The following is a 12,627-nucleotide window of genomic DNA, read 5'->3' as shown; positions in this document are numbered from 1 at the left end:
ATGGGGCCAACTGATTTATGGGGGAATCCGAAATACAAAAATGTACTATACTTCAGCTGAGCAGTCCTTAGATATGGTGGCTGCATTCAATTTCTTTTCCCTTTGTCTTTGATCCTGCCAGTAACTTCCTGTCCTAGGGTGACAACACTCATTGTACTGAATCTATGGAGACATTGTGTTGTCACCGTAGGACAGAAAGTGTGTTTGGATTACAGAATACTCCCCCCTGTCTATAACATAGTGAGGTGATGTTTTGTAGTCCACATAGAGAACTGGGACTGAAAACAGTCCAGAGACAACGAGAGCAGAAAGTTCTGAGCTCTGTATATTTCCGGCAGGATGAAAAGTGACATTTTTGCACTTGTAGAAGGGATAGAAGAATACGGTATATTCTATTTCTTCATGCAGACTTGTAAAGTTGCTGAGAGGTCCACTTTAAGGTCTGCCTGGACTCCTGCTATGAAGCCTTGATTGCTGAGCTCTTCTTGTCCAGGATAGGGACTCTTACGTCTTCCCTTCTTCTTGTCACAGGAAGAATACCTCAGCTCCTTGTTAAGTGAATATCAAGAGAAAGATGAAGTGGAGCAACAAAGAGCGCTGTGTGCCAAAGCCTGCCGAAGATCCTCCAAGGGTAAGTACTAGCAGATAACAGCCCCTGCTTCACCACAGCGACACACTTTATTTTCTATCAAATCTGCTGCTAGAATGGAAATCACCTTGCCTTAAGTGTGGACCCCTGAGCAGAGGAAATATTTTGGCACTTACTGGGCATGGACACGTCGTGGCCGCCCCTTTCCAACCCTCTAACCACCCTATTGGTCTGTGTAGCTTCCTGTCATACATGTACTGCATTATGACCACTAGATGGAGCTGAGGATCATCCTTATTTTCTTATTCCTGCTGGGGGGATGTCAATGTCAGGATGGGGGGTGTCGGTGTAATATTCCTGGGGGATGTCAGTGTCAGGATGGGGGGTGTCGGTGTAATATTCCTGGGGGGTGTCAGGATGGGGGGTTTCGTTGTAATATTCCTGGGGGGACGTCGGTGTCAGGATGGGGGGTGTCGGTGTAATATTCCTGGGGGGACGTCAGTGTCGGGATGGGGGGTGTCGGTGTAATATTCCTGCTGGGGGGACGTCAGTGTCAGGATGGGGGGGTGTCGGTGTAATATTCCTGCTGGGGGGTATGGGTGTAATATTCCTGCTGGGGGGTATGGGTGTAATATTCATGTTGGGGGAGTATGGGTGTAATATTCCTGCTGGGGGGGTATGTGTGTAATATTCCTGCTGAGAGGGTGTCGGTGTAATATTCATGTTGGGTGGGTATGGGTGTAATATTCATGTTGGGGGGTGTTGGTGTAATATTCCTGATGGGGGGAGTATGGGTGTAATATTTCTGCTGAGGAGTATGGGTGTAATATTCATGTTGGGGGGGTATGGGTGTATTATTCATGTTGGGGGACGTTTGTGCAGGAAGTTCTTGTCGTATGATGGACATGGCGAGGATTTGGTCACACCTAGGTGTTCTGGATTCCCGAATCGGTGCAAAACGCAGCACACGCTTGCGATCCCTTTACTTTCAATATCATTCCAATCGAGGCGTGATTTTGCCGCGATTGTTGCCTGACGGCCTATAGGAAATAGGCGTCCCGCGATTTTTTTTGTGTGATTTGTCAGGTGACAATATTGTCCCGTGATTGGGGTGCCATTGAAAATAACTGGACCACAATCTGGAATCGCAGTAATTTTGCCCACGATCCGGAAGGCCTAGGTGTGATCGCAGCCTAAGCGTCTTCTATCAGTTGCTGGGTTCACCTTCTATAGATTCTGGGGGAACATTTTCTTCCTCAAACATTCCACACATTCGCTTCATTCTTCATTCCACCCTTGTATAGCGCTTTTCTCTCTGAGGACTCCAAGTATTGGAGAAGGAGTTGGCCGGGAATCGAACCCGGGTCAGCTGCTTGAAAGGCAGCTATGCTCACCACTGCACCACCAACGCAAGGTAGCATGTCTTTGTAGTGTGGGAGGAAACCGGAGTACCCGGAGGAAACCCATGCAAGCACAGGGAGAACATGCAAACTCCATGCAGATAGTGTCCTGGTCAGGATTTGAACCATGGACCCCAGTGCTGCAAGGCTAACTCCTAAGCCTCTGCGCTGCCTGTATGCGGCCTCTGTTCTCTAAGGCCCGCCCCCGCTGAACGGAGTTCATGAATTATGTCCACTCAAAGCACCTCCAGAAGAAATCCAAACTTATCCTAAACTACAATCTATGTATATAACACTCCAAAACACACCCAAAGAATACTGGCCTCCAACCTCCCCTCATAGCCGGTCCAACACACGCCCAAGGGGGAGGGGGAGTATGAAAGAGGGAGAGAGGGAGGAAAGGAGGGGGGATGGGGAGGTTAAGAGTAAGGAAGGGGTGTGGGGCTTCCCCCCAACCCTCACCCCCTTCTTTCTCCAACCTTTCCTCCCCCCCTTTTCCTCCCTCTCTCCCTCTTCCATACTCCCCCTTGTTCTTCAGGTGATTATGTTTTGGCGAAGTATTGTCGAACCTTAAAGCTTCTGCAGAAGCTGCAGAAAGGTAAATAGAGGGCTGATGGGAAGACCCTCCGGTTACTGGAGTGGCAGCTCGCACCAGTGTAGGGACCTGTGTTGGTACAGCCGTACCTGGTCCCAGGGAGGCTTCCTCAGACTTTTTGTTGAGTCTTCTTCTAGGAACAGCCAATTGTCTTGTTTGTCCAGCTGCATTGATAGTTGGTGATTCAGAAGTTCCAAAAACGAAAATGGAGGGCTGATGGGAAGACCCTCTGGTTACTGGAGTGGCAGCCGCCACCAGTGTAGGGACCTGTGTTGGTACAGCCATACCTGGTCCCTTGGGAGGGTTCCTCAGACTTTTTGTTGAGTCTTCTTCTAGGAACAGTCAATCATCTTGTTTGTCCATTTACATTCATAGTTGGTGATTCAGAAGCTCCAAAAAGGGAAATAGAGGGCTAATGGGAAGGCCCCCTGGATACTGGAGTGGCAGCCGGTGACAGCCAGTGTAGGGACCTGTGTTGGTACCTGGTCCCTGGGAGGGTTCCTCAAACTTTTGGTGGAGTCTTCTTCTAGGAAAAAGACAATTGTCTTGTTTGTCCAACTACATTGATAGTTCGTGATTCAGAAGCTGCTGATGAGAATCTTTCACTAGCAAATCATCCTTTAATCCCTCCTCCTTATCACCTAGTTTAAATTTTCTTCCAACATTTTGGCCATCTTTAATCCCAAAAAAGCTGCACCCCTCCCATTCAAGTGCAATCCGTCACTACTATAAAGATGGTAACCACCTGAAAAGTCAGCCCAGTTCGCCATGAAGCCAAACCCTTCCTCCCTGCACCAGTTCCTCAGCCACTTGTTAAGTACCCTAAGCTCCTGTTGCCTCTCTGGTGTGGCTCAAGGTACCGGCAGTATTTCTGAAAATATTGCCTTGGGGGACCTTTTCTTTAATATAGCCCCTAGGTCCCTGAAATCATTTTGTAGGGCGCTCCAGCTTTCTCTAACTTTGTCATTGGTACCGATATATACCATGACAGCTGGGTCCTCTCCAGCACCATCCAACAAATATCCATGCAATCTGCAATGTTCCGAACCCGAGCGCCCGGTAAACAACATACTATTTTGCGATAACGGTCTTTGTGACAGATTGCCCTCTGTATCTTTCCAATAACTGAATCCCCTACCACTAGTATGTGCCTATCCTTTCTTGTAACCTTGCCCCCATCTTCGTCACATGCTGGTGGAGTCTCCGTGTGAACGTCACATGCTGGTGGATTTTCCATGTGAACGTCACATGCTGGTGGAGTCTCCATGGTAACATCACATGCTGGTGAATTCTTTACATGAATGTCACATTCTGGAAGAATCTCCTTATGAACATCATATTCTGGAGGAGTCTCATTATGAATGTCACATTCTGGAGGAGATTAATTGTGATCGTGAAATTCTGGAGTAGTCTCATTGTGAACATCACATTATGGAGGGGTCTCATTATAAACATCACATTCTGGTGGAGACTCCTTGTGAACGTCACATACTGGTGGAGACTCCTTGTGAACGTCACATGCTGGTGGTGTCTCTGTGTGAACGTCATATGCTGGTGGTGTCTCCGTGGGAACGTCACATGCTGGTGGTGTCTCTGTGGGAACGTCACATGCTGGTGGTGTCTCCGTGGGAACGTCACATGCTGGTGGTGTCTCCGTGGGAACGTCACATGCTGGTGGTGTCTCCGTGGGAACAACACATGCTGGTTGTATCTCCATGTGAACATCCCATGCTGATGAAGTCTCCATGTGAAAATCGCATGCTGGCGGTGTCTCCGTGTGAACGTCACATGCTGCTGGAGACTCCTTGTGAACATCACATGCTGCTGGAGACTCCTTGTGAACATCACATGCTGGTGGAGTCTCAATGTAGCTTTCATATTCTGTCTTGCTCACTTGGGTAGTCTTGCCTTGTGAGCTGTGTCTGCAGTAAATACCGCGTACATCTGCAATAAAAAATGAAGAATCAGATTTAGCACCTTCACCTACATTTTGTATATATATATTTGTATAAAACATCAAATTATGGAGAGAAAAGTTAAAAATTCCAGTGCAAGGGAGAATAAATAATCCCAACATAACAGGGACACAGGGATGACTAATGTTGGCCTTCATATAAAAATTTTGGTTGCCTGGCAGTTATGCCGACCCACTAAAATGAATTGAGTTAAAAAGGGGACTGATTGGGGGGAGATGGGCGGAGCCTAGCGGAGCAGACATGCATTGTTAGAGCTCCACACCGCTGAGGAGAGAAGAGAAGGACAAAGCGGAGCCTGCAGGCTCAAAAGGTATCCATTTGAACCTTTTTGCCCCTGGGAACAAACTGTGAAAGTTTGGGCAGGAAATATGGTACTGGGAGGAAACCGTGGCAGAAATAAAAATCACCTCACAAAGAGCTCACAGGCACTCACTGCAGCTGAAGCAGCTCCAGTCACCTCACAAGATACAGCATCAGGGTGCTCTCACAGACAGAAAATGTCACAGCAAGACTCTCCATTTGAGTCACATACAGAACAAATCCTCTCACAAACTTCTCCACAAGCCTCCTCAGCATCCCCAGTAATATTATTACAATTTGAAAAGATGCTTCATAAGGCTTTAAAACAAACCTCAGACCAAATAACAAAAAGCCTAACCAAAGAAATAAGAGAGCTGGGAAACCGCACCGCAGCCTTAGAAATAAAAATGGATGAAATTGAAATTACAACCCAAGAAAATATAACAGAATTGGAACAATTAAAAGAAGAGAATTTAATACTTCAAACTAAGCTCGAAGATTACGAAAATAGAGCCAGACGTTCAAACTTGCGCATAAGGGGAATACCTGAAACCGTGACAGACCTGCAATCTACTATTACTGCTCTATTACAAGAACTAAAGCCAGATATCCCTATTGAACGTTTAGAACTGGACAGAGTACACAGAGCCCTCACAGCCAAAAAGAAAGATGGACCCCCACGTGATATAATCACAAAATTTCATTATTACAGAACGAAAGAACAAATACTAATTGCTGCAAGAGAAAAAAAGGAACTTAATTTTCAAGGACACAATTATCAAATTTTTGCTGACCTATCCCAACTTACTATTACTAAAAGACGATCCATGAAACCCCAACTAATGGAACTGCAATGCCACAACATTATCAGTCAGATTTAACCACCAAGGTACAATTTACAGAAGCAGATCAGCAGATGAACTACAACAAACCCTTTTAAAATTAAATCTGACAGAACCCACAAGCAGCAACCCTCCCACACGCAGAAGAATGGCATCATCTTCACCTTCAGGCAGCACCCAGAAAATTCCAGAACAAAATGGGAATCATCATCCTCACAAAAGAGGCCGTTATGCCACATCATCCATGGACCAAGAAGATTCAATGGACTGACATCCTAATTCCTGATATCTCTTCATTTATTATACTAAGAGATGGTTCTCTATAAAAAACCTGTATTTATAACTGAATGTAACTGCATTCTGATAGTCACACACTGTGTGGGATCATGTTAAATTCCAGTTATATTTCTTATTACTTCTGATTCATATAGCCTTAGAATATATAAGTGAAATAAGGAAATTCTTGTTCAGTTATATATTATCAGGTAATAACAATAGATTTATTACTTTTTAGGACAAATATGTTCAATAATCCAGAAGTAATGGAAGCTTTTTCTTTTCTTTTCTTAAAACAAATATATTATTACCTAACTAGTTTATAGAATTATGTTTTTGTTTATTCTAATCTGAAGCAATACAACCTCAATTTTATGAGTTAACATATCTAAACAGTTACATATGAATAAAATATATAATTGTTTACTCTAAAAGGGTTAAAATCCCAAAATAATTCAAACTATCTTCATCAATACCAAAGTTATTAACAGTACCTTTCTAACTGAATTATTTAGCCTAGGGCAAGACTAACCATATACAACCACCCTGGAATAAATAATTTCAACAAAAACTATATTCTGCACTCTAATTAATGAAACATCATTTTGATGTCTTTTGACATAGCACTTCTCTCCTGTAAGCGGAAGATCCGTGTACCCCCATTAGCCCTCCTCATTCTCCCAACCATATTATGTGGGAGTGTGACGAAGGCACTTATTCCCCTGAGAGAGATATTTATTCTCTTTCACGGGTAAATTGTGATTACTTGCAAAAAATAATTTATACAATGTATCATCTAATCTCATATGTTTTTTGTTTACTCTTTACTCCAGAATTCACTGGTTTCTTTTCTATCTTTTCATCTCTTCAGTCCACACAGGTTGATCTGCGCAGTCAGCTCTGCATAACAAAAAGTAAGTCAAAACTATTTGATCTGTTGCCATGGCACCACTGAATATACTTTCCCTGAATGTTCAGGGAATAAATGTCCCTCAAAAAAGGACCAAAGCCTTCCGTACTTTCCATAACAAGAAGGCTCACATAGTATGCCTCCAAGAAACACACTTCACCAAAGATTCTACTCCAAAATATATTTCTCCTTTTTATCAACAAATTTACACGGCTTCTGCCTGTACCAAGCAAAGGGGAACTCTAATTGCATTTCACCGATCCACACCATTCACCTTATCATCAGAAATTAAAGACCCAGAAGGTAGATACCTGATACTCATGGGTTATATAATGGATACAGCAATCACGGTGATTTCCTACTACACTCCTAACAAACAACCTACACCATTCCTCTCACATATATTACAAGTGATTAATACACACAAAATAGGAACAGTGATAATGTGTGGGGATTCAAACCAGGTCCTCCTCCCATTTCTAGATAAATCACCTTTTACACCATCCAAAATAACCTCTAGATTACCTTTTTCTCAACTTCTTTCCAAATACAATCTGGTAGATTCGTGGAGAGAAAGTAACCCAATGAAAAAGAAATTCACTTATTTCTCGCACCCTCATCAAACCTTCACCAGAATAGATCATATTTTTCTAACAATATGAATGATACCAGAAATTATTGCATCAGATATAATTCCGATTCCGTGGTCTGACCATAATGCAGTATACACTACTATAGCCTCAGCCATACCAAAAGCGCATGACCCAACATGGTCCTTACCGGACATAATGCTCAAACACCCACTACATCAGATGGCCATTGAACAAGCTTTAAAGGAATACATATCAATTAATAATACAACAGACATCTCCCCAATAACACTGTGGGAAGCTCATAAGCCTGTCTTGCGTGGTACAATACAAAGACAAATGGCACTATTTAAACGGGAACGCAAAAATCTAGCAAAAAAACTAGAACTCAATTTTAATGCAGCCTACATATCATTCCAAGATAATCCATCTCAGAGTACAAAATCTCATCTGGAAAAATCTAGATTGGAATACGATCTATTTCTCACTGAGTCAGTTGATAAATTCCTCAAACGCTCCAAACACAATTTCTACATGAATACAAACAAACCAGGTACATATTTGGCTCGGGCATTAAATTCAACTAACAAATCTTTCAAACCAACACGTTTGAAATTATCAAAAAATTTTTATACTTGTAATCCAGTTAAAATAGTCCATAAATTTCACTCACATCTCGCAACTTTATACAAGACAAACAATGAATTTAATCCTACAGAGGCTGAATCCTTCTTCTCAAAAATAACCTTACCTGAGTTATCTCAGAATCAAAAAAGCAGTTTGGATGAGCCTATAACTATAGATGAAGTGGCTAACGCCATAAAAGACCTAAAACTTAACAAAAGACCAGGCCCAGACGGCTACTCGGCTTTATACTATAAAACATTCTCAGAAATACTCTCTCCCATTCTCACTGAAACTTTTAACAAACTTCTAGATGGACATTCTTTTCGGCAAGAAACACTAATGGCAATTGTTTGTATGATCCCAAAACCCCTTTCTGATGATACTTCCTGTGTGAATTATCGGCCTATCTCTCTGTTAAACCTTGATATTAAATTATTAGCAAAAATAATAGCAAAACGCCTCAATAGCATTATAGGAAAATTAATACATAGAGATTAAGTAGGCTTTATGCCAAATAGACAGGCAGGCGATAATATACGCAGGGCAGTGTTATTGGCACATGTTGCTAAAAAACGGAAAATCCCTTTATGTTTTCTATCTCTCGATATTAAGAGGGCACTTGACACAGTATCCTGGCAATATATGCAATATTCATTACAAAAATGGGGTTTTGGACCCCACTTTTTAACATGGATCAAAGCATTATATAATAAACCCAAAGCCTATATAAAATATGCTGGATACAAATCTGATGCCTTTAATATCGAAAGAGGTACCCGACAGGGTTGCCCATTATCTCCCTTATTATTTGCTCTTATACTCGAACCCATGGCCCAATACATCAGAACAAACCAAACTATAACTGGCATTGAAGTAGGAGGTATTACACACAAATTATGTATATTTGCAGACGATATATTACTTTTTCTATCATCACCACAGGTCTCTGGTCCTAACTTAATACCAGCTCTTGATGGATTTGCAGCCCTATCCGGCCTTATGATTAATCCTAAGAAATGCCTAGTGCTTAATATTTCACTCACAAACATGGAATTGATCCCGGCTAGGGCTGCACTCCCATTCACATGGGCAGAAAAATCAATCCCATATCTTGGAATTCATTTAACAGCATCTCATTCTGACTTATTCTCAACCAATTATCCTCCTGTATTAAGACAGATTACAAATCTAATAAAACAATGGTCGCAACTTCCTTTATCCTGGATAGGGAAGATTAATGCAATCAAAATGACTATTCTACCCAAATTGCTTTATCTATTCAGAGTCCTCTCTATTCCAATTCCTTCCTATTTTTTGAGAATAGTACAAAAAAGAGCAACTTTGTTTATATGGGGCTCTTCTAAACCACGTATACCTATACACACACTACAGCTTCCCAAAAATAAAGGAGGCCTGGGATACCCTAATTTTACTAACTACTACAGAGCAGCACATTTGGCCAGTCTGTCCAAATACCATGCAAAACAGGAAATCCCATTATGGGTATTTATAGAGGCTTCAGAAAATGACCCTCTATTAATATCAAACTTATTATGGCTTGATCCTAAAGACCGCTTTAAAATTCATAATCCCATAACTAAACACTTCTTATCTCTCTGGGATAAACTAAAAACCAAATATCAGTTACAATCTCCACACAATCCTCTCCTTTCTTTTATCAGAAATCCGGCCTTTTATCCGGCATGGATCTACCCAAATTCTTTTAAAGCTTGGACAACATCAGGCATTCAGACACTAAATGACTTCATAGCATCTAAATCATTTCTTTCATTCCCATCGCTTAGAAAAATATGATCTACCAAACTCTGAGATATTTAGATATCTCCAAATCAAAAATTTCTATACACCATTCCTAAAGGGGGATACACCATTATCCCAATTATCCATTTTTGAATCAATCTGTACAAAAGATCCATTTGCTAAAGGTACAATTTCATCACTTTATAATCAATTATATGGAGTAGCAAATCTTAATAAACGCTCTTACGTTCAGAGGTGGGAGGAGGACCTGGGACGAACTTTAGAAGACACGGACTGGTCTAACATATGGCTCACATCTAAGTCATCTTCACCCAACATCTTAGCACTGGAGACAAATTATAAAGTCCTAACTCGCTGGTACCTTGTACCCGCTAGAGTGGCAAAATATTCACCTAATACCTCAGCTCTTTGTTTTCGAGGATGCCCAGAAATAAGCACATATTTACACATATGGTGGACGTGCCCAGTAATCCAAACCTTCTGGAAGGAAGTCTTCGTGATTGCATCTAAAATATTTAAAAAAATAATACAACCAGATCCATATTTAACTTTACTTAATCTAAAACCGGAATGGTTAACACTCTCTCAATTCAAACTTATGATCCAACTAATAACGGCTGCAAAACAAACAGTGGCCAAGGCATGGAAATCTCCTACATTGGTACTAGCAGAAACAATTCACAGAATGAATAATACAATGTCCCATACTAAGATGGTAGCCATCGATTAAAATCAAATTCCAAAATTTGAAAAACTTTGGCATCCTTGGATAAAACAACAGTTCCTGTCAAACTTCAATGACTCTGTCCTGTTGCCATGGTAACAGATTAAATGACTTACAGAGACACCCATTCTAAGGCTTCAAAGAGAACTAAAAAGAATAATAAACTGATGAGCGGGACAACCTTGTGGACCATACCTCTACCTTTCAACCCTTTTTCTTCTTTCTCTTTCCTTTTCTCCACCTTACGATTAAAGCTCATTATCAGAATTTATTTGACCTATATACACTCTACTTGTAAACAATATGTATAGTAGGTATAAATCATTTAAATACCTACAAAAGTAACTAAGGAAATGATATATATCTTTAATTTAGGTTTACGTGAACCCAATGTTTAATATTTGAAATTTCATGATATTTACCTATATAAACCCTACTGTAAAACAATGAGCTTACTTTATAGATCCTTGTAAGCTTACTTTATGTATCTTTATAATATTGTACACTCAATAAACTTCTTTTGACAAGGAAAAAGGGGACTGATTCTCCACTTCACTTTTCGGGGTGTTATTTGTGGAATACACATGCCACGTGAGAGAAATAACCTATTACAATGACAATTTTGTGGGGGGAAAAAAATCTTCATTTTGCAAAGAATTGTGGGAAAAAATGACAACATCAAAAAGCTCACCATGCATCTTACTAAATACCTTGGAATGTCTACTTTCAAAAAAGGGGTCATTTGGGGGGTATTTGTACTTTCCTAACTTGTTCGGGTCGCAAGAAATGAGATAGGCTGCCAGTATATCAAGTGTGATCAATTTTTTATGATTTGCACCACAGCTTGTAGACTCTCTAACTTTCACAAAGACCAAATAATATCCACTAATTTGGGTTATTTTTACCAAAGATATGTAGCAGTATAAATTGTGGCCAAAATTTATGAAGAAAAATTAATAATTTGCAAAGTTTTATCACAGAAACTAAGAAAAATGCGTTTTTTTTCAAAATTTTCGGTCTTTTTTCATTTAAAGCGCAAAAAATAAAAAACCCAGAGGTGATCAAATACCACCAAAAGAAAGCTCTATTTCTATGAAGAAAAGGACAAAAAATTCATTTGGGTACAGTATTACATGACTGAGTAATTGTCGAAGTGTGAGAGCGCTGAAAGCTGAAAATTGGTCTGGGCAGGAGGGGGGTTTAAGTGCCCAGTTGTCAAGTGGTTAATAAATGTTTATACCAATTTTTTGCATTATTGTTGGTATTTTTTATTTTTGTCTTTTTGTAGCTACATATTGCTTTATAAGCTCCTGAAGAAGCTGAAAAGTGAAACATGTCGAGCAACAAGCATCACGCTGGTTACAGTAACTACTTTATGTGTATATTGTACATGTGCACTGAATTGACTTTATGAAATGTGGACAACATTCATTGCCCCCCCCCGATTCTTTTAAAACTTTGGACTCCAATAACGATGTTTTTATAACAAAATATATTTTTATGTGTTTTGGCACCATTAAAGAAGATCCTGTTCCTTTAAAGCCTGTTATAGAGCACAGTGCTTGTGCTGAGTATGAAATAACTGGCTGATCCTACCAGTTTCTACCCTCCCCCCTCTGCGCTGACTCCCATGTATCAGGGCTGCCACCGGAGTCCTGACAGAGGCTTCTTACCACGTGATCATCGCGTGAACCTGGAAGTGCCGGGAAACGGCATTCCTCGCTTCATGCTGACAGGGAGAGCCAATCGGCAGCTCTCTCTGTCGGGGGGGGGGGGGTCTGTGCTGATAATCAGCACATTGATTATCAGTGACGCCCCCATGAGAGGTGCCCATCAGATGTGCCGATCAGTGCCCAATGGCTGCCAGCAGTGACCCCTCATAGTCTCTCAGTGCCAATCAGAGCCCATCACAGTGCCCACCACAGTGCCAATCAATGCCCAGCAATATCACCTGTCAGAACATCATCATCAGTGCTGCCCATCAATGCCATCTTTTAGTGCCCATCAATGCTGCCT

At 41.1% G+C, this 12,627-nt stretch overlaps 1 long non-coding RNA gene and 1 other non-coding gene across 2 annotated transcripts; one reads left to right on the top strand and one right to left on the bottom strand.

Moving 5' to 3' along the window:
* Positions 1 to 441: 441 nt before the first annotated feature.
* Positions 442 to 11,975, top strand: LOC141105208 (uncharacterized). The gene is made up of 2 exons (XR_012235540.1): positions 442 to 631; positions 11,900 to 11,975. It is a non-coding gene; the product is annotated as an uncharacterized lncRNA (long non-coding RNA).
* On the bottom strand, positions 1,929 to 2,000 carry TRNAE-UUC (transfer RNA glutamic acid (anticodon UUC)). The gene has a single exon. It is a non-coding gene; the product is annotated as a tRNA-Glu (tRNA).
* Positions 11,976 to 12,627: the final 652 nt, after the last annotated feature.

This window comes from Aquarana catesbeiana, linkage group LG08 (genome assembly GCF_042186555.1).
Source record: "Aquarana catesbeiana isolate 2022-GZ linkage group LG08, ASM4218655v1, whole genome shotgun sequence".
NCBI classification, from domain to species: Eukaryota; Metazoa; Chordata; class Amphibia; order Anura; family Ranidae; genus Aquarana; species Aquarana catesbeiana.
This window is presented reverse-complemented; position numbering and strand designations above follow the sequence as displayed.